The sequence below is a fragment of the Aphelocoma coerulescens genome, chromosome 2, assembly GCF_041296385.1.
Source record: "Aphelocoma coerulescens isolate FSJ_1873_10779 chromosome 2, UR_Acoe_1.0, whole genome shotgun sequence".
In the NCBI taxonomy this organism is placed as follows: Eukaryota; Metazoa; Chordata; class Aves; order Passeriformes; family Corvidae; genus Aphelocoma; species Aphelocoma coerulescens.
The window spans coordinates 116137300-116160908 of NC_091015.1; the positions used below are offsets into that span (position 1 = coordinate 116137300).

Genomic DNA, 23609 nt, shown 5'->3' on the forward strand with positions numbered 1-23609 from the left:
AGGGTGTTTTCAAAACTTTTCTTGCAGACAGATGTTCAACTGAAAAAGCTCTGATTTTTCTGCAAACATGCAAGAGGAGGCACAGGCACTTTGGGAAGTAGATTGTTCACAAAATCACTTCTATTTGATGTATCCTTCGCACATGGATAACAAACAAGATAATCAAGCCGATGATCACAGCTGTTAAAAAACAACTGTGTCAGGAAGAAAAGCATGTGCTAGGAATTTCCCACAGAGATGCTTTGAATAATAGAGTTACATTGCTGTCCATCATGTAGATGCCTTTTCACTCTTGCCAATATAAAGCTATTCAATGTAAAATCTACATGCAAAAAATAGTTTAGATTTGTAGACTATTTAAGGAAAATTATATAAAATTCAGCACCTTTCCATCACAGTAGTGGTAACAGAAAGATAACTTTAATAAGATTTTACAAGCTACAAGCTTTCTATAAAAAAAGTAGAGATTCCTAACTAAAGAAGTGCCAGTCTGATATCTGAGACTAAAATGTACAGATGTACATTAATTTTAAACTGCCAGGATGAAAAGTTTCCAGAAATCACAGCTTGAGGATGGATTTCCAAGAGTTTTGTGCCCAATGACTCAGTTGAATACTCAGCTTCTTTGATAAACTGGTGTTGATTGCAGAAAATTTCAGCTAAGGTTCATCCTTCATTAGATTAGAAACCAGAGAGTTTCTATTTCCTTTTCCTGTTTTTCTGTTTACAGTTTCAATCGTTTTGGAAATTGGTTGTCAGTGTTCCTCTCCACAGAATTATAAAAGGGATTTTGGCATGTAGTTTTTGAAATGCATTGAAAAACAGGTGAAGTATCAACTAATTTCCTCCTGACATGAGTGCAAACAGAAAGCTTCACAAGTTTCAGAAAGTGGCCGTACAAAAAGCACTGATATTCTAATGGTAATAAAATTTTACAAGAAATGTCTGGTTTCTGGTAATAAATTGATTGTTGTCCATAACAAATTCTAACTAATCTGGTTCCTTAGTGTTTCTAATAAGTTTGTGTCCTGAAGTTAGATTTTCTTACTGTTCAGAATTCGTTGAATGTGTTAATCTTTAGGTCTTATTTGAACTGTCAAGACATTTCCTTTCTTAGTACTCTACCTAGGGGTATGGGGAAAAATATCTTCCTTATTTTCCTAGGTCAAATCTTTATATTATTTTAATTAGTTTATTCAAGCTGATTTGGTAATTTTAAAGTCATTGCATTCATTTAGGTAATTACAGTGCACATAACATAATAGTTTAGTCAGGTAAATATTTCACCTCTTCAGTGAGGAGATGACTGATCCTCTTTCAGTAAAACAATGTTGGATATATTTCAAAATACTTTTTCACGAGCTGTGATGGAGCTAGATCCAGCCAAATGGAGCTAAACAGAGCTAAAAGAAGAAGAAAAATTGCAAGTTGCAAGTTGTTCAATTTTCTGCTCCAGAGCTAAAAGGAATGTAGTTCTTAATGCTAAACTTTTCTGTAGTTTACAGCTGTTTCTGGCCACCCAACACATTCACTTGATGTTTCCTTGCAGCCATTTGGTACATGGGATTTGGTTTGAATAATTTTATCTATAACATAAGCACATCTGGGAGTGTCTCTGGGGTCCTATGATACCCTGCCTGAACGTTTGGATGGCAGAATTTGAGCAGGATGAGACCCTACTCCTTTCCAACCTAGGGAGGATGGAAACACATACAGGATCCATATGGTCATGGAAGCAGGAATGCATATTTTCTGTGGGGCATGCCTACTTGTGCAGTATAAACACAATTTCTGGGGACTTCATTCCTTGAAACAAATGCACCTTCAGTTATAAGACCACTTTTATTTAGGATAGGGCTTTTAAAAATAGTTTAAAAATACAGATAAAAATCAAATAGAAACATAAATAAAGGTTCTGTGTGATGTTTATAGCATTAAACAATAAATCTCTTGGGATACCTACCTTCCTTGAAGCAAAGGAATATTCTGTGAGAGAAAACATGCTAACAGAAATGCACACAGTTAAATATTGGAGCTGAAACTGCACAGACACCCAGACTAGTGCTGAACATGGGTGTATATTAAAAGTATGATTTGTCTCAGATAGGAATAGAGGTAATGAAGTCCTGAAACATATCATATGTAATGTTTTTAATGAAACAACATCATTCATGATGTATTACATAATTGTGCAGCTCTTCCAATAGAGAACATATTTACAATAAGTTGAAAAATGGCAATCTTTTTGCCAAATCGTTTCCCATTTTCTCCTTTGCAAAAGGAGAAAAGATTAAGCAGGGTTTGTTTACAGAGTGTCATTACACTCAGTGAAGTGCTGTTAAAAGGAAGCTTGGGTAACTTTAAACCTGTGGAATCAGCAGAAATAGGAAACCATTGTTTGAAAACAAAATCTATGCAATGCTACTTGTGTTCTCCAGGTAGGACATCTTAGGATTTATGCTATCTTATTTTGGCACTCTAAACCAACACACTTGTTTAAAGCTAGTTGTCCATGTTGTCTCTTTCTCCAAGTCAGTGATGAGAAAAGAACACCCAAATGGGGCAGTTTTTCCCACCTGAAACAAAGATTTCTAAATTGACAAAATTTCCTTTAGATGGATCAGGAAATGAGCCACAAGATCACCTTGCATTTATTCAGATGGGCAAAAGATAAATTTTTCCATTCATTCATTCTTACAATGAATGCTGAAGAAACAGTGCGGTGGTGATTCAGAGTGTAATACAAAATGAAGCAGATATTAATTGCAGAACTATGTGATTTAAAATGAATACAAACATGCAACATAATTTGATTCTGAGGAAATTATCTTTTTACTATGGAGAAAATAAAGAAACTTAAGACGAAATTTATTACATGTTCCAGGTGTAAAAGCATTATGTGTAACCACTCAAATATACATTTTTAGTAGTATCTAAACTACTAAACAGGAGATGCAGTTACATTCCTGCTCTTAAGCTGTTAACCTTCTATACTGGTAAAGAGAGTTAAAACTGGGTTTACTAAGTGCCAAAGAACCATGTTTATTGTGAAGAGATTTTATTCTACATTTTTTTTTTTTCTAAATTCTAAATGGTAATTTATTCCAGTGATACCTTTCCAGCAAAAGTAATTTCCCCCAATCATCAGAATAAAGGCAAATTGTGATAAAAGGTGAAAGCAAAGAACTTTATGAATGAGAAGACAGAAGAACCCATATCTTGAGTTAGTTGCTGATTGTATTTGCAAAGACAAACGAGTCTGAGTGATGCACACAGATTACAATAATGCTTACCAGTTTAAAAATTAGTTTAAAAATCAGAAGATTTCCTGTGGCAGTACATAACTTCCAAAGAGAGAATTGTCCTCAGTAAATCTAAGTACGGTGTGAGATTTGCATTGAAAAAGACAGAATATGAAAAATTTCTTGTTTGTGTCATATATTCAAGTATTTTGCATTTAAAAAAAGTTCATTTGAGACCTAAACTACACTAAAAAGCAATCATGCAGAACACGAAGTTTGCACACAATAAAGTTAACAGACAATGAAGTTACAACAAAGAAAGTACAACATGCATTAGGAACCGTAAAGACAAAACAGAAACATTGAGACAGATTTTCAATGAGAAAGAGAAAAAGTGAGAAGCTAAAAATCAGTCTAACAAATCAGTCTACCATAGTGTTATCTTTCAGAGACATATTTTGAGCAATGAGAGCTTAAGTGGAGGTAAAAGTACAAGCAACAGGTAATATATCTGAGAAATCTCAGGCAACTGCTGATGGAAGTAGAAACAGTAAAACTGCAGTTCTGCAAGGCACGGATAATGCAATAAGAGAACACAGTCCCTGCCAGGAAAATCACTGCAGACACCAGCACTGCCATGATCCTTAGGCACAGAATTATTCCGGAGACCAAAGTCACCAGTATTGCCAAATCTGTGTAAGCATGGTGGGAACTAAATTCTGATCAACACAATTAGTATGATAAAAAATGTGTTGGCACATCTTAAATCAGACAAGTGAGTTTAGGTAAACACCTATAAAATTAACTATCTTTGATACAAATAAACTATGTGTTTCCAGAAATCTGAGCTTAGACTCAAATGACTGATCCAATTTTAGTTTTTGAACAGTTCATAAAAGTGACAGAGCACTGCCACAGACAAATCTGATTACTAAATGCCTGCCTCCTGGTTCCCAAGGGCTTATTGAACGTGACATGTGCTACATGTAAAAATATTTTGCCACATTTAATATAGTACAGACAGACTTCAAAAAGCATAGTATGATTTGTTAGTTATCTGACACTGGCCAGACAGATTTTCCAGTAGGACACAAAATAGTTCCTATGTTCAAAAAATACCAATAGCAGTGGTAACAGATCTAAAAGGAATTTTAGTCACCTACTTCATCCCTTTGCTGTGGTATTTCACCTAAGACTTCTCTCTTATAGAAGCAGGAGAAAGCATAGATTCCTAAATCTTGTAGAGAATAATATATTTTCTAGATCTTGGTTTGGTCTTTCCCACTCCTGCTTTTCTGTCAAGAATGTAACAGTTTATCTCTGTTCAGTTTCTGTTTCATGTGAGCCACATGGCCTTTTTTACCTTGAATTCCTTTCTGTGTGTCTGTTTGTGTAACTAAGCAGACCTCTTGCAATGTGATTTCCTTATTGAAAAATATAATAATAACATTTTGAACTCCTATTTTGTCTTCTAGTTTGCTTGGAACCCCATACGGGCTTAATTTGAAAAATGTCTTTCTCTACTGTCCAGACTTTTAATTTAAATGTGTAATATTGCCAAATCCATGACAAATTACTGTACCTTTTTGATTGCTGTGGTACTTATCCTAATTCATACATGATTATCCTTTTTTGTATATTAATCATAAGCTCTCAAAACAAGAAGGTTGTTCACAGAAAGACCTAGTGCAATCTGAAGGCCTTCAGAATAATTCTTATTCACAATAACAATAAATCCTCATCCATCTGTGACTAAAACTGTACTGTGTAAGGGGTCATTAAAATTAAAAGAGAGACACCCAGAGGACAAAAATAAGGAGTGGACCCTGCTGAAGTGTCGAACAAAACCAAATGTGTTCCAAGTACTGGTAAAAGTTCTAGATTGATTTTCAGTGATGTTTTTTTTTTGATGGGGACTTTTTTTCCTCATGTGCCCTAGCTTCTCTCCATTTTACAATTCAACAATTTTTATATCATTCCCTTTTATTTTTAATAAAAGCCTCAATGTGAACATTTGTGTTGATGAGCTTTGATTGCGTGAGTAAACTTAGAAGTACAAAGACAACACTGAGTGCAGCAATAGCATGCTAAATTGTATGGGTAAGGATTAAAAAACAAATCTGGGAGAATTTCTAGTGGATGCATATGCCAACGTCTTCATCAAGGCATCACTTGCTCTTTGAGCAGGCTCCTCCATAAATTTCCTATTCCAGATTTCAGAAAGGTAGAATAATAAACCTCTAATCCAAATTAGACATAGAATGTATGAAAACAGGGTCCTGAGGTTGTCAGCATTGTCCTCAGGACAACTAAAAAGACCTACTTACAAGTCACTAAACCTTGTTCTATATGCTTGTTGGCCTGACCAGGCCAAGTTGAATGGGACTCTGAGCAACCTGGTCCAATGGAAGGTGTTCATGCCCATGGCAGAGGGTTGGAACTGGATGATTTTTAAGGTCCCTTTCAGCCCAAAACATTCTGTGATTCTCTGATTCTGTGCTTAGATAGAATGCTAGTAGAGTGTGGAAAAACAAATACCACATATTTGCATATAATCTGAATAAAAATTTGTTGCAGTGGGGATACTGTAACACGTGTATATCAAACAAGGAGGCTGTGGAAAAGAAATATCTATGGACTGATTCTTGATAGATGTTTCAGAGATGTTTATTTCTCCAGCCGCATGGCCGGGGCTCTGCCGAGGAACTGCTCAATCACGGGACCCGAGGGTCCTTGCCCGTGCAGGGGAACACAAAACAACCAATGGGGAACGAGGCTGACCAGGGGCAGGGAAACCTCATGCCTCCCCCCCAGGGCTACATGGCAGTGGGGGAGACCCCGACAAAAATTTAACAATAAGTTGATTTGTAAAGCTGATGAAGCTAATGTTCCTTCTGGCTTTGCAAGGAAATGTCGTTTTTAAAATCTCTTTTAGTAATTGCTGCTGATACACATCTGCAACACAAATCAAAATGTTTAATCTTATGAAATGATATTGCCAGATAGATAGATGAGAACCCTGTTACAGTCTTATCTCTGCAAGTAAGTAGTGACAGTATAAAGCTTTATTTGTAATAAGTGTAGGTTTCCAGAATAAGGTTTTCAATGTAACTATATACTGATAGATATATATATACTATATACTGTAGTGTTTTGTGTAATTACAGACTTAAGAAATAAAAGAAGTTGAATTTATTGTTCAGATGTAGAGGAATCCAACCTACTGTTTAGTTATCCTAGGAAAAATTCTAGTGCATACTATGTATGCAATGCAAGTAGGAAAAACATTCAGAATTTATTTGTGATAACTACATTATTGACATTTTCTAGTTATTTTCAAGGAATGTGTCAATAACTATTTAGACAACTTACTTTTTTTCTGACTCATACGTCTCTGACTGGGTTTTATTTTCAATGCTATGATATACTTCAGGCGTCAAGGTCCCAAATCTCTTTAAAACTCAGATATAACCACTCAGACGATGTACTACATCTGGACTGTGGATGCATTTTCCCCCTAAAACCTAAGGAAAGGGAAAAAAGGCACTGATACTATTTATGCCTTGAAATTTGGCAAAGCTGATCTGGATGTGATGAGATGATGTCCTGTGGTTCCTAACTTGACATACCATGCAGGCAAGAGACTAAGTGCGGGCCAAAAACATAGGGCCAACAAAATTTCAAAGTTTTCTTATGAAGTGCTATTGAAAGAAGTTAAGGACATGGTTATGCCTGCATGAAGTCACAGTGGCTGTTGAACAGCTGAACTATCTTCTAGTCTCATACATGAGTGGTGGGAAAGTCAAGTCTTGGTGCTGCCTGTTGGGGAAACAACCAGACAACTGTGCTTTGTGAGGTGAGGTTGTACAGTTGCAAAACTGAAAGACCTCCTCAAAATTAACAAATGCATTAGGAACTGACTAATTATTTATATACTCAGTATTTTTCTCAACAGGCTGATCCTACTTAATCCCTTCCGGTGTTATTTTATGTTTAGAATAGAGGATAGAGTCATTTAAGAAGAATAAGAATGCCATCAGTAGAGTAAGTAGCAACAACCAAAGGATAGAGTTTTTTCCCCAAAGTCATCTGTTAATCTGAAATTCTTCCTCAAAGAAAAAATAAACAATATTAAATAATTACCTAATGAGCTACGAAGTGTTGTCAGTTTGAAAATGTAATAATATTCTTCAATGTCGGAAGGAAAAACTGCTTAAAAAGAAAAAGAAAGGAAATGCTCCATTGTCTAAACCTTTGGTGCTAGAAACAGTGTTTATTGCTATGATGTTTAACACAATATTTATTTACTGTAAAGTTTCTAGAACAAGTGATTCTTCCTGTATTCTATGGATTTTGCAGAAGACTGACTTTGGAATCTATAAATTATTTCTAGTTTTTGTAGCCAAATTTATCTTGGTTGATATAAGTGAACCTAGACTTCAGAGGTCTGCAGAAGAGATTAACCATGACAAGCACATTAAAGGGTCTACTGAAGTTTTTTCAGATGTCTGCAAATATAAGTTCTCTCAGATGAACAGTATTAAAATACATAAATCTGTCTGTCTAGCTGTCTTCAACAGACATATCTGCAGACAAATCACCTTAACTAGCACAACAGTGTATCTGTCTTTATACCTGCTCATGTCCTTCTGCACTGAACCTCTCACTTTTCTTCACGTTAGTGTCCTGCTCAGATCATATCTGATGCAGATATGGCCATATTCTAAAAATTAGTGTTGCAAGTTTGTGCCATGGCTGCTATTTAACAGCTTATACTTAATGAGGCAAATAAGCCAACTTTCCTGTTTTCCTTCGACAAAGTCCCTGAAGTTGCCTGCAGCTGAAGTCCTTTGTGCAAATCCACTGGTAACTGCTTTGGAACAGAACAATAATAGGACAAAACTAACCCTCTTTATATCCTTATGCAAACACAGTGGATTGTACAGTAGTGGATCATACAAATGCAACTTTGGACAATCATTTATAAGTGTCTTTTCCTTGCTTTCAGCAAAACCATTATCAAATCCCATTACTGTAAACTGTCTTCTAGTGATCAAAAATAATGATCCAGTTCACTTTACCCTCCAACCAAATGAATCCCTTTAATTAAAATAGCATTAGCATTCCTAATTTTAATTTAGTTGGTAGTTTTAATATGCAACTTTCTGGTAGCTCCTACACTTACTGATTTTGCATTTTATGGTTCTGCTCTTCAGGCTGGAGTTTTCACTAGCAAAAAATTGCACACCATTCATTGGACATAGAGTAATGAAGTTTTGAACTTTCATTATATTGACATGGCTTTAGATTCCCTTTGGAATCTGCATGGCTATTTTATAAAGATCTTTAATGCTTAACAAGCACTACAGGAAATTTCAGTTAAATAAAGTTATGCTGGTGAAGGATAACAGAAGGACAAAACAAAACTGTTTTAGCAGCTTGTGTTTTATGAGAAACAGAGGTAAGGGAGAAACCACCCACGCGTTCCAGGGTGACAGAAGCACTAAGAGAGCGTGTTCCCTTTGAGCTTTCCAGTGCTGTGATAATCAACAGAGCTCATAAAATGCAGCACTTCATGGGCTTTTGGCAGTGTGAGCCTTCAGAAAGACATAAAATTATTGCCAAAAAGGAATCTGAAAACCTTGGTTTTAAAACAAATATCCTGCCTGCTTTCTCTAGCAGCACTAAATTGTTCCTGAAGTTGTTTGTATAATGTGCCTATATCCCTTTATCTGGATTAGATAAAGGAAATGAGGTTATTGTATCATTGATCAAAACAATGTATTAATGTGTATTAATGGCCTCCTTCTGGATTGGGCCAAACATACTGTCTACATTTGATTTACTAAAGTTGAGAGAAAGCCTGCAGAATTTGTGAATCCTAGGTAAGTATGCTGGGTACGAATGTGTGATACAGAGTCAGCAGCAACATGCTGACTGCTGCTAATAACAGATGGTAATATTCAGTGTGAGTTGGTGATGTTAGTCAGTCCAGCACAGCAGCCAAAATCTTTGCCAAGATTGTCTCTCTCTCTCAGTGTGCACCTACCCATTGAGAAAAATGCTCTCACACACACTCTTGCTATAAATTTATGAGAACCCCTAATGCAAAATCTTTACTCTTTCTAGCTTTCTCTCCCATGGAACTGCTCTATTCATTACCTGGGCTTAATCTACTCCCTGCAGACTGCACAGGCAACTAACTTTGCCAAAACAAATGTTAGCACAGGGCTTCTCTAAACTGTGGCATTCAGCTATTGTTAGGCATGCACAGAGTTTATTTGGGTTAAAAATACCACATTTTAGAGAGTGGAAAGATATTTTATAAAACATAAAATTCCTTGCACTTACAGTACTTTAAAGAAAATGCTTGTGTTTATCAATTGACAAGACCAGTAGATACAAAAAAGGCATCTTAATATTAAGTGTCATGGTATTATTAAGCTTTCAGAATAGGGATCAATAGATCTTCACAGGTCTCTGTACACCTCAATATCCAACTGTTTGTAAGGTGTAAATCTTGTAGAACAGCTGCAGAAACCCTATGTGAAATTCCCCTCTTTTTTTATTCCCCCACAATCCAAGAACCCTCTGCCTGGCTCCCCACTTGATGTATCTCTCAGGTCCTGGGGTCTGATCACAGAATCACAGAATATGCTAAGTTGGAAGGGCAGCTCTGTTCTGCTTCAGGTCTTTCATGCTCCTTTTTATTGCTGGAGCTTGATCCAGGTAACACCTACGAAGAAGAAAGTGATTTGGGCAACAAAGTACAGCCAGCTCTATCCCTGGCCCATGCAGGGAGGCACAAGGGTGTTAAGAATAACACAGTAGGATTCAAGCCTGAAATGTTGTTTAAAATCATGGTTAGAGTATTGCAAGAAGGCTGCTTCTGAAAAGAGAGCTTAAAAGAAACTAGAAGAAAAACATTTTATTTATCAGCCAAACAGATCCTAGTTATGAATTCTTTCAAGTTATTTCCTCTTGGCCAGCCTAGTTCAGCTGGAGGGCTGCTGCAGACTGGAGGCACCACCACTACAACAGCTCGCTCCAGCTGAATGCTGCAGGAAGGCAGAAACTCAGGATAGTTATTCTGCATTCTTAAAGCCAAAGTAATTAAACTGTGAGGTGGCATTGTAACAGCTCAAGTCAGATTTCCTGGATAAAAATGAAAAATACCCCACCACAAACTGTGACCTAGAGTTGCTTTTCCTCTGTAAACTCATTTAAAAATGTCAGATAAGCATAAAATTTGGCTGTGTAAAAGAAGGAACAATGAATGTAAGTAAGTAAGTAAAAAGTGTATAATGGCAGATTGATCAGAGAGGAGTTAGATTGGTACAAATGTTGGGTACTAGCATGAACTTTCCATGTTTTAAAGTAATGCACTGCCAATTTTCCCCTGCAAATTTTTTCTGACAGGAAACCGCTAGAGTATAGAGAGGCATGGAAAAAAATATGTGTGACCTGTGCAACCCATATAGATTCAGGCAACCTCAATGAAATAAGACTCTTCGGTTTTAATCAGAAAGAAAAAGCTTGGAGAAAAGGAATTTCTTAACCCCCAAAATTGGAAAGACTCTTTCCACAGCCTGGTCTTGAGACTAAATTTTCTCAGCACAAGTGAAGCCAGGATAGCTCTGCTTGTGATGGTCAGGACAAGAAGGGAATGATCAATAGAGACAAAAAAGGAGAGAGAAAGCAATGCCAGTCCAAAGCTGGTCTGGCAGACTTTAGAGTGGAGATGTTTCTCCTAATGATTAAAAAGTAGACTGGTCATGAAGGTATACCAGTTTATCCAGGGCTGAAGAAGTTTGTGGATTGGGAAGGTAATCCCCTGTTTGTGTCTTCTCCATTCTCATTTTCTTCTTGCATTAAGGATATCAAATAATCACAGAATATCTGAGGTGGGAATGGACCTCTGAAGGCTGTTTGGTGCAATCTCTCCTGCTCAAGCACAGCCACCAAGAGCCAGTTGCCCAGAGGGGTTTTGGATATCTCTGAGGACAGAGACTCCACAGCCTCTCTGAGAAACCTGTGCCAGTGCTCAGTCTCACAGTAAAGAAGTGTTTCTTGAATTTCAGAGGGATCCTCCTGTGTTTCAGGTTATGCCCATTGCCTCTGGCTCTGTCGCTGGGCACCACTGAAAAGAGTTTGGTTCTGTCCTCTTTGCACCCTCTCCTGAGGTGTTTGTACACATCAGTGAGATCCCCTTGGAGCCTTCTCCTACCCAGGCTGAAGGGTCCCTGCTTTCTCAGCCTTTCCTCACCCACAAGGTACTTGAGACCCTTAATTATCTTTGTGGCCCTTTGCTGGACTATGTTAATATGTGTCACACACTGAGGAGCCCAGAACTGGACACAGCACTCTAGAGAGGGACCTCACCTGTACTGAGAAGAGGGAAAGGATCACCTCCTCTAAACTGCTGGGAACACTTTGTCTAATGCAGCCCAGGATGACCTTCTTTCCAGCAAGGACACATTACTGGCTCATGATCAACTGGGTGTCCAACCCCACGGACTTTTCTGCAAAGCTGCTTCTCAGCAGGATGGCCCCCAGCATCTCCTGGTGCCTGGGGCTGTTCTATCCCAGCTGAAGGACTTTGCACTTCCCCTTGTTGAGCTTCATGAGGTTATGTCCTGGGACAGAAAATAATCTGATCTTTTATTTTCCCTATGGCTGGAAACTTTACTTTCCTAAAAGCTTTGAAAAATGTTATTCTATTACTATATACAAATATATAAAAGGTATACGATATTTTATGGGGAATTTTTTTTCTAACTCTTAGATAACAAAAAGGAATTCAAATTTATTTTGTTTATATCTATTTTCTTCTACTGTGGTTTTTTAGGACAAGTGCAAACAAGAAGTGTAGTTCTGGTATGTGTGAATATTGATCAAAGACTTGGTAAATATTCGCCTTACTGAAACCACACTAGCTTTTCCCAGGAAGGCCGTATTTCTCAAGATATCCACTAATCCTACACTTGGTTTGTACTTGTAGCAATTTCCTCAGTAAAGAAGCCAAACTTAGAGGTTTCTTGATCCCAAAGGAGCTTTTAAAAAAATACCACATCTGTGATGGCACAGATGCTACACTCCAGTCCTCAGGCACCACGGGAACCTTAAAAGAGAAGTTAGATGGTGCTGTTAGTAATTTAGCTGTTTCATCCTTGAGATCTCTTAGAGCTCTTGGGGGCACATGATCCAGGCCTGGTCATATTTTAGTGTTTGTTTTGTTGCTTTTTTCCATGTCCCTCCTGCAACCACTTCAGTTTCAAACAGGCCCTTTGCTGAGCCCACTACAAGAAGATTACAGAAGGGGAATTCCTCTTATTTCCACAGTGGATGTCAAGGCAAATAATTTGTGTAGTATTATATCCTGATGATCAGCTGTCCCTGCTTTAAGTCTGTGGCTTTCTTCTGATGTGTGAAGGATTTAGTACTAGTTTTCATTTTATCTTCTGATGTGTTACCTTCAAATTCTGGTTTAGTCTACACTGGTTTTCTTTTCACTTGATATACCTGAATTTTTATCAACCCCTTTGTTATATTAATTAGAACATGCATGATTTAAGCAATTGGAAAGATGTTTTCCTGTTTCTAGGAACACGTTTCCTTCCCAATCTGTCTTGTTTTCATCCTTATTTAAGCCTTCCCTACTTCAATACAATATGCAAATCACCTGTAAGAATTTAACTTTCTTAGCTCCTTCTTTCAGCCTCCCTTTTCACAGGCTCCTGACTTTTATGTTGCTCTGTTTCTTCACGAATCATGAAAAAATACATGAACTGGAAGAATTGTTTTGTTTGTGGAACCATTCTCTTTGGTAGTAGGGTGTATGTATGAGGCCACAAATTGTGTTCCTTTAGCACCAATTCCTGTATGTTAAAACCACCATGATTCAACAGAAATGGACCGGATGACTTCTTGAGTGGTATTTGTAGCAGTTGTGATGGAGAATGATGGTCCAGATATGACCTCCAGATCAGGAAGTCATTACCTAATTGCTGAAAACTGAGATGGAGTATCAGGGGAAATATTATCCTTTCTGCATTTTCCATCTCACATATACCTCCCAAAGCATACCAATCACTGTCTAAGACAGGATATTGAGGCAAAGGCTTTTTTGGTCTAACTCCATATTCTTGTTTTTATAAAAAGTAAATCTGTTAAAAAGCAAATTCTTCATGGAGTGAGGTAAATTTCCCCAGAACTTCATTTCATAGGAAAACAGCAGAAAAAGTTGTGATGTTATTCAATTCCCTTCTAGGGAACCTGTTTGCTTGATTACTTCTCTGAAGTGCCTGTGCACAAATGTGCACAGCATGGGGAATAAAGACGAAGAACTGAAAATCTGTGTGCTGTCACAGGGCCATGATCTCATTGCAATTACAGAGACAGGGTGGGACAACTCACATGACTGGAGTATCGTCATGGATGGCTATGTACTTTTAGCAAGGACAGGTCAGAGAGGTGAGGTGGCGGAGTAGCTCTTTATGTGAAAGGGCCACTGGAATGTATCGAGATCTACCCAAGGACAGACACATGGTGTTAAACATGGGTTATGGCTCTGGGAGAAAAGGCTGTCCAAGAGATATGGTTAATATTTAAGAATTACTTTCTCTGAGGTCAAGACCAGTGTATCTTCATGAAAAGGAAATCAGGGAAAAGGCACAGAAGACCTTCATGGATGAGCAGAGAGCTCCTAGTATATCTCAAAGGCAAGAAAGAAATCTATGGAATGTGGAAAAAGGGACAGGTCATGTGGAAGGACTATGGGAACATTGTCAATGTATGCAGGGATGCAATGAGGAAGGCCAAGACCCACTTGGAATTGAGACTGGCAAAGTACATCAAGGACAACAAGAAGGGCTTCTACAAGTATATCAGCAGCAAAAGGAAGATTAGGGATAATGTTGAGGTGCTGCTGAATCAGATGGGTATTCTGGTAATGGAAGACACAGAGAAGGTGGAATTACTGGATGCCTTCTTTGCCTCAGTCTTTACTGCTGAGGATGGCTCTCAGCAGTCCCAGACCTCAGAGGTAAGAAGTCTGGAGAAAGGAACACTTCCCCTTGGTCATAGAGGGTTGGGTTAGAGGTCAACTAAGCAGACTTAACACCCATGAATCTGTGGGCTCTGATAGGATGCACCCATAGGTGCTGATGGAGCTGGAAGATATTGTTGCTCTGCTGCTCTTCATCATCTTTGAAAAATCATGGAGAGCAGGGGAGGTGTCTGAGGACTTGAGGAAGGCCAATGTTTCTCCTGTCTTCAAGAAAGGCTAGAAGGAGGGCAAGGGAAACTACCAGCCAGTCAGCCTCACCTCCAGTCTTGGAAAGGTGATGGAACAAGTCATTCTGGGGATCATTACCAAACATTTAGAAGAAAAGAAGGTCCTTAGGTGTAGTCAGCATGAATTCACCAAGGGGAAGTGATGCTTAACCAATCTGATAGCCTTCTATGATGACATGGCAGGATGGGACAATGAAGGAAGAGCAGTGGATGTTGTCTGCCTTGACTTCAGCAGGGCTTTTCTTTCAGAACACCCTCGTAGGTAAGCTCAGGAAATGGATGGACAAGGTAAAGTGGATCAAGAACTGAATGGCAGAGCTCAGAGGGTTGTGACCAGTGGAGCAGAATCCAGTTGGAGGCCTGCAGTCCGTGCATTCCCCAAGGATCAATACTGGGTCCAGTCTTACTCAGCTTGTTTCTCAATGACCTGGATGAAGGGATAGACTGCACCCTCAGCAAGTTTGCTGATGATTCAAAACTGGGGGGAGTGGCTGACACACCTGAAGTCTGTGCTGCCATTCAGTGGGACCTTGATAGGCTGGAGAGCTGGGAAGAGAGGGTTCAACATGAGGTTCATCAATGGCAAGTGCAAGGTCCTGCACCTGGGGAGGAATAACCCCAAGTACCAGCACAGGCTGGAGGCTGACCAATCTGAAGTTTCTCGTGTTCCAAAAGTACTTTCATCCAGTCTCCTTTCAGAAACATGTCACAATGGTCATCATTGATTCTTTCAGAGCTTCACAGATCTTTCAGTCTTGAAAACTTTGGCAAATCCAAACATTCAAAGTCTTCAAAACACAAACATTCTCAAGAATACACAAAATATTAATCTCTTCCTGGCCTATAAGAAGAAAACTGGTTATATTGAAACAAAAGGCTGCTGCCTAGTGTTTTCTTGCAGTTTCTACTATAAAAAGCATCAAGGCAAAACCAGATGAAGAAATACCAATTTAAAAGTAAGTTACAACCAGGATGCAACTTGAAATGCTTTTGTTTTCTATTATGGACTGCCCAGTCACACTTCACTAAGCTTGATCACAGCTTGATTTCACCTTTGTGTCTAAATTATAGTTCTTCCCTTGAAGGAGCCTGGTTAGCCTACCCAGCTTTCATCCTGTTAGCACTGGATACAGAGTTTTTTTTCTTTTTTTGGAAAGGTATTTGATTATAAATGTCAACTGATTTTGAGGCTATTTGACGGCCATAAATTTGAAGGAACACACAGAGTTTGTTGTGATTTTGAGCTGTTTCTGAAGGTCTGCCCACAGAACCTGCTAGGGCACTAGGCATTCCTGTGAATTTGGGATGTTCTGTTTACTTGACCTATTGTGGAATGTAAAAATTCTTAATTACTTAGTAAATTTTAACAATTAGCTATGACATGATTATCAATGTTTATTCCTAACTGCTTCAGAAGATTTCTTCTTCTCCTTGCTGTTTTATTAGCCACAATTTTGCACTGACTTTAATAAATTAACATAATTTCATTAAATGACTTTATATTTTAGAACATACATATTTATATACTCATGGAGAGGAGCAGAAATTTGATCATTCTTAAACAGCACTATCTGTAACAGATTTGGGACAGGTTAGCCTAACTAACCTGTTAGTTAGAGAGGAAAACTTATTTAAATTAAAATGCAACACTTTCAAATTAAACTCTGAAAGTAAATCAACTTTATTATGTCCTGTGAGCACTTACATTGCAGGAAAGGCTCATTGCTTTTACTGAAAGAGCTCTCATCTTAAACTGCCAAGAAACAAGTAAATACTCATATTATTGCTTGGCTAATATTTTATTGGGTGACTTGAGCATAGCCCTGGTAAGAAACTCAGTGTGTAGATTTGGTTTGTATGGGGCTCTCCCTGCAAAAGAAAGCATAATGTAACTTATTTTAAAAACAGACCTGTAGTAATAACTTGGGTGCAGGTACCCAAAGTGACATGCACGTTTCAGAATCCACAGTGCTGAGTTAGTTTCTCTCCTGCTGTCCAGCTTTACTTAAAGGGAAAGCTTTTTTCAAAGAAATCAATTTACTTCGATAAAAGTTGTCAGAAATACTGGATTTTCCCTTGCTTTTTCTCAGGATGTGAAGTTTGCCTTTATAGATTTCCACATTTTCTATGAAGCCCTGAGCCAGCTCTGCCAGTCTGGCTATAAAGCTGTTACCCAGCTGTCAGCTTGTACAGTGATACTTTTAATAGCTCCAATATTTCAGGCTAAGTCTGTTTAGGCTTCCAGGAAAGATGTGTTCTGCTTTAGATGTGCTCAAGTGCACATCAGTTACTCCTTACTAGCTATCAACATATCTGTTCTGTTGATGGTTTCCCTTCTATTCACGAGAGAAGAAAGTGCAACACGCATCACTTCCATTTATCGACTCCTAAATCTTGCATGTGGCCTAATTCTTAATCCTTATACCTCTTCTCTTTTTCTCCACTGTTTCCTCTTGGTCTGTCTCCTTCCTCTGCCCTTGCTTGAGTGTATACACTGCTGCACAGGAGGACATCCTGCTACCTCCATTGCATGGTATCAAAGAAACAAAGATTCTTCTTCTTGTCTCCCTTGGTTTTGAAATTGAAGTTAGTACTCCCAAGACTTTCCCTCTCATAGTAATCATAGCTTTAAAAAAAACTCCAAACCCAAAATTAGATTCCCTTTCTCACATAACTGCAGTAACAAAGGATTTTAAAAAAGCTTAAAAAAAAACCACAGCAGAATACTCACATCAAAGTGAAAACACAGCTGCAATATGTCAATAGTGATTTTTATGCTGGAAGGAAAAAAATATCTTTTTGGAAAAAAAATATTAAAAATATCGTTAAATTTGGACCATTTTTAAAAAGAAGAATCTATTGAATTATAATTGCCATTTAGAGTTGGGGGAATCTTTAAATGTTTTTTACCTCTAGTTTTTTATTCCTTCTTCTACATAAGGACAAGTTTTTTTATGTCCCCAAAATACAATAATTTCTAATTGTAATAATTTTAACATGTACATAAACCCTCGAGAGACACTGACAAAATGTGTACATGGGCTCAATTTAATATCAAAATTTCAGATGCAGAATATGAGTCAGCCAGCTCATTAAGTACATAGCTTGCTTGAAGTCAGGGATAACTTCATTGACCTTAACAATCCTATTAGCAGGTTTACCTTATTTTAAACCCACCAATGTCTCATTAAAATAAATAACCCTGACTATAAAGACTTTTAACTCACAGCCCAGGCAGATATTATATGATTAATCTTTAGTGGGTCAAGACCACAGTATTCACTATCTGAAAAATTTATCACTTATGTGCAATAAGATATACAATTAAGTATAAATATAGGTTCTCATGTCTGGACCTACTTAAAAAAATACATACTCCTGCTTTGCAAGAGTATTGAAATAATCTGTTCAGCTTGTACAAAGAATATGTTTTCTTTTCTCTCGCTGCACAAAATCTTCCCTTCATCAGACATTGGCCAGGATTCCCCTCTCCTACATCCTTTCCTAAACATTAATAGATCTTTTATAGTTGCAACAGCTATGAAAGAAAAATACTTTAATGATTTTAGAGGAAATGTACATTTGTTTCAGAACTTCCAGAACATGTATTTCATACCCTGAAATATGAGTGCATTCACAGCTTTGAAATCTACAGCCTTTTAATGACTCTTTCTAGTCACTTATTGCAGTCATAAATTTTGTAACATTGGATGGAATATTTCTAGGTGGGTTGTCAAATAGGAACTCAATAGTTTAATGTGCTGTGCTCTTTACATAATGCACTGTGCTAACAATCAGATGGAATTTCCTAATTAAATGTGGTACAAGTTGTATAATGCAGGGGTTAGTAAATCTGTGTTACTGACTCAGGAGCAAGGCACACTAAATTATAAATGATGATCCCTGGAAATTGAAGCATAACATTTGCAAGTTTAAGAATCAAGAAAGAGTCAATTAAATGTAGGCTTAATTTTCCTTTTAAACTCACAGAATGTATGCAGGTAAAGAAGGGTAGTATTTTTTTAGCATAATATGTGCTTTTTAATTTAACATTTCCCAGCTGAACATAGTCATTGTCAAGGTTTTTAACCATGGATAGGGTTAATTTTCTGCAGTACCTTTGAAGGGGAAGAGGCTGGAAGAGTGTGGGTGTGGCCAGGACCCCAATATTATTCAACTCCATCTTATGTCATTGCCAGGGCATTCTTTCTGGTGGAGCAAGCGTGGCAGATGGAGCAGTGGTGTAATGCTGGTCCCAGCCAGAGGGAGCGGTTTGGGTGGGATAGCTACAGGTGGGTTGAGCTCCACACTCTGTCTTTTGTACACTTTTGTTATTGATATTGTTGCTGTTACTGTTTGTTTCCTTATCTCATTGCTGTTTCCAGTAAATTGTTCTTATCTCAACTGGTGATCTTTGCCTTTTGTGCCTCCGGTTCTCCTCTCTGGCCATCCATGGCCAGAAGAGAGGAGGAGGGGAAGCAAGCGAGAGGCACTGTGGTTTCGGAGTCCTGGTGGAGGGGGCACTAAATACCATTCCTAAACCACAATGGTCAGAAAAAAATCGAATTAAACTCCTATTACAGGAGCTGTGAAGGAAATGCAGTCCACAGCTCAGGAGGTTACAGTCAAGAGGGAAGCATTAGCTACTTTGTGTGACAGACAGGTGCCTCTGATTGTTATCCAGCAATTTATTTTTCCCTTTCTAAAGGGCCACTAGAGGCAATGAGGTAGAAAATTTCTGAATATTCAAGCTACAAGGGAGATGGTTATCTGGCTTGGAAGTGACCAAGTAAGTAACAAGAGAGATGGGAATTCTTAGTACTTATTGACACTTTGTGGACAATTGTAATTAATAACAGGCAAAAATTCAATGGATTATCTGTTCACTCAGAGTATTGAAAGCACACACATTTTAAATGGCATTCAAAGCAAATAATATTAGAAGGATTGCATAACAAAGCACAGGGCCACTGTGTTTTAGCAATGCAACATACAATTTAATTTGATGTAACTGAAAGTTAGGTTTTCTGTTGGATGGGACAAATATGCTCCACAGGAGATGATACTAATGGAAATGGTGATCTTAATTTTTTAATCAATGTTCATTGATCTTATGAATTAGAGTGTGAATTTTAGAGTGAACATATCTGAAACAGTATGAATATACATAACACATATCTATTCATAAGAGCTTAGATTTGATGGCTCTAATAACAAGACTCTTAGAAGAACAATTTTTTCTGCAGAAATTCGAGGTGTTTATAGTGACATGGAAAGAAGCAAAGCAGGAAATTGTTCTTCTGATGCATTAATTATTCATTTTCCTCATCCTTGTTACAAGGATGTTCAATAGCTAAACAAGAAATTAAGAGATTAATTTGAGCTGTCTTCACTTATTCTGTCATTATGTTTCACTCAGGCTTGCATGACAACAATGCTGTGGTATGCCAAAGCACTGAGGATGCAGGAATGATTTGTGTGTGTATACGAGTTTATATGTGTTTATCTGTGTTGATTGATGATCAACTCCCTGTTGGCTGACATTCGACTCCCTTGCACTATCTGAAAAGAAATATTTGAAAAGAGTTTACTTACTTATGTAAGTAAAGAGGCTTAAATGCAGAATAATTTTTACTCACAGATGGATAAACATATTTATATAATATAAATGCTATCAATGGCAAGTATTAACTGAATTTTTAAACTTGATCTATTAACCAAAATATTTGCTAATGTAACTGAGTATTTGGAATGTTCTAAGAAGAACTTCCAAAGACTCTGTTGAGCTTTAGATGAGGTTTTCAAAAAAGTGAAATAACACTGACCCAAATCCATTCATGACCTTTTTATGCTATCCTATTGGAAAAGCTATGGACAGTTTGCAGCTCTAGGCTCTTTCAGTAATCTTTGTATTACTTATGTATGTATGTATATATCTATCTTTAAAAATTCAAGATGCTTATAATTAATTATTAAAGATTAAGGTGCAATATTTTAGACTATAATGATGTGGTGAGGATAAATTTGTAGCTGAGATATCACCTAGTCACTGTCAGTCTGTTTCTATCTAACAAGTTATGTGTGCAGTTGACACTGTTTTATTTTCCTACTGAAACACTTTAATTTCTTAAGAAGCACCTCTGAAATATTATAGTGTTGCTTTTTAAGTTTCTATATAAGGCTAAACTTGCTGTTACTGAGCACTTGAGTAGACAGACAGGATAAGCTTTAAAGAACAGCTACTGTTCTTAGCATGCTAAGAGTGTTGTACTATTTATTGTATGGACTAATCTGCAATTTTTAAACAGCAGAGGTGAAAATACAAGACACCTGTCCTTCACAAAGGGAAAGATTTATTTTCCACAGCTAACATGTATAATTATACTTAATGAAGGAAGTAGAATAATTAAGAATTAATATTATTGAATAAAATACTGCACAATAATTCATGGCATTTTAAACATATCCATAATTAAATATTTCAGTTTAATGTGATAACTCATAGGAAAGAACATTAGTTATAACACAATCATTGCCCATGTACTGTGAAAAACTAACATTCTGAAAGACCATGAAAATGACTATTGCTAATCTATTTGCAAAAGCAAATGTGAAGAGTCCCTAGATTTCTTTTCACACAAGGACCCTCTATATTCTGTTGAAAAAATAAGTGTGAAGGCTAAATGCTAAGTCAGTGTTTTGCCTGTGTGATGCCAGTAGTAGATAAAAATAGATGAATGTACTGTCTGTAAACTGTGCCAGCCATGATGATACAAAACCTCTTGTGCTTGGATCAATCTCACTGCTTTGTTAGGTCAAAAAAGTGCTTTTAAGTAACATTACTTGGCTGTTTATCTCCTGTTCAGTGACACAACCTCATGAGAACTCAAGAGTTTATTATGCAGTCAGTTAATGAACAAGGAGAGGAGCTACTTGGGACAGGACTTCTGCTGGATCTCTGTTTCAAAAGAGGTTAAACGCACCTTCTCAATGCAGACTCTGCCTTTGAAACCTTGAGAGTGCTGCTGCCTGGAAGCTGCATGTATGCAGACCTTGCTGTGCATGCCTTCCTTTCTACTTTTTCCCGTCTGTACACTCTCGATGGCACTTTGCTTTCAAGTAGCCAAGTATTTCTTCAGATTTTATGTATTTCCATAGTCATGTGAAATCAGGTAAGACTCATAACAAGGGGACAAAATTTCTGGAACCAAAAGCATGGCTACAGAACAGGAATTTACATCAAATCAATTTTCTCCGGGCAGCTGTGTCAGGGCTGTCTATGCTTAGACCCCATGTGAGAATCCTTGAAGCATGCACATTTCTATCCAGACAGTTAAGAATAGATTCCCTTCATCTGAGAAAATGGAAAGACAAAAATATTGGATGCTGCCGGAGGAAGTCTCTTGATCAAGTTATCGTCAGAAAGCCTTGTAGGGTCTTGTATTTTTTTTCCTATGAAAGTCCCATGGGGCGAATGACCTACTTGAGTCTGTCGTGGAAGGAAATCCTGGATAAGGCGGAGCTGGAACAACACAAAAGATCCAGCTGGTTTTGTAGTCTAGTGTTTCCAAGGAGGTGACAACTGCTGAAGCCACTTGTTAATGTAGTAACACGGAATAGTCTCCATAATCACAGTAAGCTCCAGAAGTCTTTGGCACAATGTTCTAACTGGAAATTATTGGCAAATAGCATTGAGCAATAGCAAGATGATGAAGGGTCAATATTAAGGCAGTCTTGATAAATCATGTAACTTGATTGTTTCAGTCTCTCACTCACCAAAGTCAAAAGACAGCCTTTCCTTGTATTAACTGATTTCTGAAATTAAAAACTTGAAAAATAATTGCAGAATAGTCCTTTAAAGAATTTAATAGCTTTTGTTAATAGCAGAAATTTTACCCTGTGTTCAGGGTAAAACACTGTTACATTGCGAAGACCTCTGCAGAAAGATTGTGAAATGAAAGCTAAAACTAGCATTTATAGCCTATAATACTAACAGTGTTTGTATTGTCACCTCATAATTGCATGAAAGTTATGTATATTGGTTTACTAGCAAATACTGGGACAATATTCTACATATCCTTTTACATGATAATACTTCTACCAAGCTTATTTACTCATTACCAAACTATGATCCATCTTGCAATTAATGATTTTAATTATATGCAGGTACATGGTCATTTCATGCAAAATAGTTTCAACAGCAAGCAGTTCTTCAGCTCAGAAGTGTTTCAGTCTCTGCACTTAAGAGCGAGCTCTTCAATGACGCATAAATTTGCTCTCCTAGGGAGAATGGTCTGCATGTAAGGTTTAATTTCTTTTCAACACAGTTCTGTAACTTCCCAACTCTCATTTCCAGGGCCCAGACACAACATGAGACAGTCCTGCTCTCTCTCAGGGTGAAACTGCAGATTTCCTTCCTGGTTTAATTTCGGAAGTTACACGCAGCAACCTTGGCCTCTTCAGTGCTGCTGAACTCACTGTACCTAATTTGTAACTTGAGCAATGTTTTGCATGTTTTAATTTTATATTGAAAAACAAAGACCATTATTTTTAATAAAACAGACATGGTTCAAACAAAAGAACATTTAAGAAATGGTATTCAGATACTTGCATCACAGCCTATTTATTCTACCAAGCATGATCTTCAGCAGAAGTTAGTGGTTTTGGTTTACATTCAACAAAGATTTTGCAGAGACCGTTACTCAGATTTCAGACTGGGAATGAGGAAAGCAACACAGTTCTGGGACAGCTTGCACAAGAGGCCTAACGAGACCTGCATCCTGACACTTTTAAGAAAGTATTTGCCTTTTGTTTTTCTAGCTCCCCTGAACTTCAGAAAGTACAATAGAGAGGCACTTCATTCTGCAGGGGAGTTCTTGGATCTGTTTCATGAAATTAGTACTTCCCCATGTTCTGCACAGGCTGCAGAAATAATTCTGGATGCCTCACTACCTTCCAGCACTATGTCCTAACAGGAGCTATGTCATTTAATATCAGAGCTCAAACAAAATCTATGTCTGCTGTCAAAAATTATTGCTTGCTTGTGGCTGTGCTCCTCATTCTTCCATCACC

General features: G+C 37.6%; 1 long non-coding RNA gene across 2 annotated transcripts in view; it reads left to right on the forward strand.

Moving 5' to 3' along the window:
* LOC138105879 (uncharacterized) overlaps positions 1 to 23091 on the forward strand; it is a 31907-nt gene extending 8816 nt beyond the window's left edge. The window contains exons 1-3 of one of the 2 annotated variants that reach the window (XR_011148762.1): positions 15121 to 15493; positions 18737 to 18829; positions 22894 to 23091. This is a non-coding gene — a long non-coding RNA (uncharacterized lncRNA). Of the gene's footprint in view, positions 1 to 15120; positions 15494 to 18736; positions 18830 to 22893 lie in introns of those variants that run through there. The other variant, XR_011148761.1, reaches the window with a different exon arrangement.
* Positions 23092 to 23609: the final 518 nt, after the last annotated feature.